The 5,926-nt window shown below is 34.4% G+C and overlaps 1 protein-coding gene across 1 annotated transcript in view; it reads left to right on the top strand.

Moving 5' to 3' along the window:
• Positions 1 to 5,926, top strand: part of LOC147838394 (uncharacterized) — a 900,722-nt gene that overhangs the window by 730,055 nt on the left and 164,741 nt on the right. The gene's annotated exons all lie outside the window — the stretch shown is intronic.

The following is a 5,926-nucleotide window of genomic DNA, read 5'->3' as shown; positions in this document are numbered from 1 at the left end:
CATCCGAATGAACGTGAAACTGAGCGCAACATGCACGAGCACAAAACCCCTCCCTGCCTCCTCCCCCGTATGAATATGCTAATGACTATGCTAATGGCAAAACCCAACGAAAAAGCAATGGCAAAATCAAGCAAAAAGAGAAACTTTGAACAGAATGTGAAATGGAGGTGCTGCTTTCGGAGGTAGACCGGAGAAAAGCTGTGTTATTTGCAAGTTTGTTCTCCGGAATTAACAACAAAAGAAAAAAATAGAGTGGGGAGAGTTTAGCTGATACGGTTAACACAGTTGGGTCTGAACATCACACTGAGTGCATTAAAAAAAAGAAATAGTGTGGTTTAAACACACTTTTTGCATTACCCTTAGCAGTCTCTGTGGCGCACCTCGTAAGATGCATGTGATCATGTATTGACACGTTCAAGCATAAACTCGGCTCGAATCCAGCGTCTGATGAAGTCTTTCTTCTTTTTTTCCCCGCTATAAATCAGATTTTGCCCACTATTTATCACGAGAAAGAAAAGTAGGAATCATCAATAAGTCTGTGCATCATATTTTATTTGCACATTTATTGAATGGAAATGTTTCTGATTCACACATGCAAATTCATCTTCAGATAGTGTCTTTACAGCAATGTGCGTGCGGTAGATTGCTCAGATGACATTGGGAAAACAGGCGACTGCTGCAAATTGTGCTTTAATGTTTAGCTGGTCAACTGAATGGTATGGAAACCTTACATACCTACTAGATGAACCCGTCTCATACAGCTGCCATTGCAAGGCTCAGACACTTTGTAGAGAGCAATTTAACACAACTGCCTCTAGGAGTCGCCAATGGAAATAAAACAGACACGCACTAAAAATGTGCGTACGCCAGCCAGAAAGCTGCCGTGAAGCTGCGCACATTCCCACGTTCAGTTCATTGTTAGTAAATCCAAACGTGAGTGATTCTGAGCGTGAAACTTGGCGTACGCAAAGTTTTTGTGCGTACGCAGCGTTGATACATGAGGCCCCTGGTGTTTGAGTGTGGCTTTTATAGGGAGTGTAGTCGTTAACGGAGTTCAGATCAGGTTTGTGCACAATCAGTCTAGGTGGATGATGTAATGCTTAGAAGTCCGGGGATGGCGGCCTCTGCTGGCCAGCGAGGGGAATGACTGGGACCGAGTCGGTGACATATGCAGCTTTTTTTATTATTATTAAAGAAGTAGAACAAATATAATTATAAAAACAGACAAATGATACAAAAAATACAAAAAAAAAACAATCACAAAATGTACACAAAAACAAACAAACAAACAAACAGGGTAACAAAAATAAACAGAATGTAATAAAGTTACACTTTAAAGAGACACAACAGAGGAATGTAAAGATACCGTTTTCAATGCCTTTTGGATGAATAGAGTTCTGGATAGTTTCCAAATATTGGTCTAAGTCAGTTCTGAACAAATAATAATAAAACAAGGTGTAAAGCCACTAAACTTTTGTTTAAGAATATGAATTGGACTGATGCAGTCTTAATATTAACCAAACGTGGTCACGAAAAAATTGAAGAAAAAAAACATTGAATGCTTTTTAATGAGGCACTTCCTTATTACATTTTTACAGTTGTATTTAGCACTATACATTACCAAAATGTGCACCTCAGTTGGTCAGGAAGTCGATAAACCACTTAAGTAAACCCTCCCCCCAAAAGCCACAGATACGTTGACTACTAATCGGAAATGAGTTTCTTTAATGCGAGCAACGGTGGAAACAGATGACCCAGAATCATTTTTAAACAAATAAAATGTTTGCTATACCATTGTTATGCTTGTTTAAAATTGTCGTTTCTCCCTTGTCTTAACCTCTTTATTGTTTGTACTTTACTTTTATCTGTTGTATTTATGTTGTAATTGAAATATAAAAATTAAACCACAGCAAAGACATTAAAAACAGACAATTATTTTCTCGCTATCTCCTGGAGTTATTATGTAACCTGCATTTTTTGTAAATTTTACATTAGTGAAATTAAAAGTGTTTAAGATATACAAGTATTTATATAATATTTGGCACCTAACCATGCTTGATGATGTAAGCGTAGCAGTAAACAATAACACGTCTCTTGAAACGCCTGTATTCAAACTGTCTTTGGTTAACACTATAGGTGGAGAGTTGTGGTTAAAGGGATAGTTCACCCAAAATTCAAAATGTGCTCACTATTTATGTTCATGTTAACAGGAAAATAAGCTCTTCATGCACAACAAACATACATTGTAGAGTCTGGACATTCATTATTTTCCCACATTAAATTTCAAACAAGACAGACCAGTTTACACTGATTTAAAGTTTGTAAGTTTATTTTGTTGTGTTTTTTTTATTTTTTTTTTAGCAGAAGATACTGCTGGAGCTCCAACTAGAGGTTGATCATTAAAGCAACGGACATTTAAAAAATACTAGTAACTAATCTCTAGCGTTTTTAACCAAAATATTTCAATTATGTGTTGTGGTCATTTTATAGTTGCTATGGTAATACAAATAAAGATCGTCAAATTACCTATTAGTAATATTATACAGTACACCACATATTATTACTGCATTAAAAACTATAGTATACTACTATTATTGTTTAGAAAGTTAATACTACAGTAAGCTGTAGCATTCCTTAACAGACAGTTGTAAATAGTATAATATATACAGTATGTGATATATGCAGAAGGACTTTTAACTTTCAGTAACCGCAATTTAAAGCACTTCTGGTGAACTGTATGCCATTATAATATCGCCATGGTCTGTTTTCTTTCAAAATCTTTAATCTTCACTGACTGATTGATTTACGATATAAAGTGGGTCTCAGACCACATTTCCCAGTTTAAAAGATCAAAATTTATTTAACAGTATTTTTAACAGACCATTATATTAGTGGGGCGCCCTGCCCTTCCAAAGGCTTTCCCCGCCCCCCTTCAAGTCGTTAATTTTATTTTTTATATAGAGCCAGATCACAACTTTTAACAAGACAAATAACCTTATATAATATATTTACACAACTTTAATCTATGCAACCTTATAAAATATTTAGGAGCTTTTGTGTGACTACATATAATGGTTGTAGTGCGACCTGTTTTGATTTTTATCTAAAAATGTGCTGGATTGCTCTTTCCTGCCGCTATATTGGTTCTGTCAATCACTCAAGGCTTTACGCTGTCAGATAACAAAGCTTTTTTTTCAACCGTGGGTAATGCAAACGGCTGAAGTTTGAGGATGACACAAAAGTACAAAGGTTTTCAAACCCACCCAAAGTTACAAATAATGGCGCTGATGAGAGCGATCATGTGGTAAATGTTGATCCGCCAGCCGAGATCAACCGAGTGTTTTCAGAGAGATTGCAGAAAGACTTGGAGTGGATGAGCTGTTTAATGGCTTGAATCTCGATGCGTTGCATTCACTGCGGATTGAGCACAAACAGCCGCTAAATATTTAACACTGTAGATCATCGCCAAAGAGGCTCGCTTTAAGTTTAAAGTGAAACTGCAGATTTTTAGCTCATCATTGATTCTGTTTATTTCCTTGTGTAAATGTGAGTAAGTTTCTATTTATTCAGTTTTTAAATTAATTTCAGTAATATCATTGACAAATATGAAAATGTTCATATGGTTTATTAACAATACAGTTTGTAAAGTAATATTTTCTGTGTTTTAGTAGACCTATTATATGAGAGATTTACTTTTTTTTACCAAATAAAGTGGATCTAATTGGATCTGTATTGTAAACATTAAATAAATTATATTAAATAAAAAAGTATAATTTTTTATTTAATATATTAAGGTTTTAGTTATGATACTCCCAAAATCATTCTGCATTAATCAGAAAATTTAACAAAATCGCAAGAATCCTGCTTTCTGCCCCGCTCATATACTGGGTCGGCTGATTCACCTGCTTTTTTCTACAAACACAGAAAAATGTAAATCAGAGAATAACGAGACTGAGCATTTAACATGACACAAACGGACACCAAACGGACTCCTGCCATCTCCAGGAGTAATTATGTACCCGTTTTTGTCAAATTTACATTAGTGAAACTGAAAATATTTAAAAGTGTACAGCACAGGTGTCAAACTCAGTTCCAAAAGGGCCGCAGCTGTGCACAGTTTAGTTCCAACCCTAATTAAACACACCTGATCAAACTAACTTCAGGCTTGTTTGAAACCTACAGGTAAGTGTGTTGGAGCAGGGTTGAAACTAAACTGTGCAGGGCTTCGGCCCTCCAGGAATTGAATTTGACACCCCTGGTGTACAAGATCAACAAATAATTTTTGACAAAAATACAAGCAAAATCATGTTTTAATAGGTTAGGCTTTTAGGAAGGACTCAAAACATATTTTCGTATATAAAATAAAAGTTACATGTAATAATTAGGCTACTCTCCAATAAAGCCAGAAATGAACTAGAATCGAAAATTGAGCAATTTTGACTGGTAATATTTTGATGCAGATGTTCTGCTCAGTGCTCATTGTCCGAGATTCACTTGTAAATAAGAACAGATAAGCACATCTCACCATTAACGTTATGTGATTTTGCAGTCTCAAATGTGTCATCATAATAGTATGCAAAACATACAAGTTCACATTCCTCAGAATAAGATTGTGCAAAAGTGTTTCCTTTGTGACTAAAACACCTGTCCTACTAACCCAATATGCACCGTGCTGTATGATGCAGCCCTAATAGGTTTAACAACAATCTTACAATTAATATGGCTCCAACAAAAATTGTGATTATACAACAATCAAAAACAACATGGCACATCAGCTTTAAAAAGCAGCCGAAAATACATTTCATGTCTAGCTTGGATTTCCAAAAAATTAACTGAAGTGGGAATATACAGCTGAAGTGATGATTATTAGCCCACTTGAATTATTATGTATATTTTCTTTAAAATTTCTGTTTAACTTTAAGATTTTTTCAACACATTTCTAAACATAATAGTTTTAATATCCGACACTATTATTGTCTATCTTTTCTTTTCGTTCTTTTATTACCTTTTTAAACACATTTTAATCTGTTTTAATCTTTTATTTTCTTATACTTGTCTTTTATTCCTGTTTATGTAAAGCACTTTGAATTACCACTGTGTTTGAATGTGCTATATCAATGAACTTGTCTTGTCTTTACTCATTTCTAATAACTGTTTATCTTTATTATATACTTTATTATTAATCTATGTTCTAAAATATTATAGAAAATACTATAAACATTTTCTTGCTGTTAAACATCATTCCGGAAATATATTAAAAAAGACAAAGAATTCACAGGAGGGCCAATAATTTTGACTTTAACTGTATATATAAGCTATATAAATGCAATTTTTGAGTAAAGTTTCAAATACTGTTTCCATCTTATTACCTAACATCTTAATAAACATACAACAAAAAATAACCAAAGGTAAAACAGTTTGTGTCGGTTGAGATAGGTGTCTCCACACAAGGTGACCAAAAATAAAAGGCATGAAAAGAGAAGTGAAAATATCACTTCATGCATACATTTGCGTCAAGTCAGCTCTTCAGGCTACTCCGTTTAACTTCTTGGTTTGGAAATGAGGAAGGGGTTTTAGTGTTGATGTTTCCTACACAGGGCCCCATAACTACAGTGAACAGAACATGCTAATAAACCACTAAACCAACAGTTGTTGCATTAGAATCAGAAGCCCTGTTTCCTTATGACAGTTACATTTCAAGAGCAGTGGATCTTTATTTGAATAAAATGTAAACTGGTCTGCCTTGCTTGGAATTTAATGTGGAAAATAAATTATGAATGTCCAGACTCTACACTGTATGTTTGATGTGTGTAAAGAGTTTATTTTCCTGTTAACATGAACATAAATAGTAAATAGTGAGTAAATTTTAATTTTGGGGTGAACTATCCCTTTAAGCACAACTCTCCACCTCCTGTCAACCAAAGAC

The sequence above is a fragment of the Danio rerio genome, chromosome 22 (assembly GCF_052040795.2).
Source record: "Danio rerio strain M-AB ecotype USA chromosome 22, GRCz13ab, whole genome shotgun sequence".
Taxonomy (NCBI): domain Eukaryota; kingdom Metazoa; phylum Chordata; class Actinopteri; order Cypriniformes; family Danionidae; genus Danio; species Danio rerio.
This window is presented reverse-complemented; position numbering and strand designations above follow the sequence as displayed.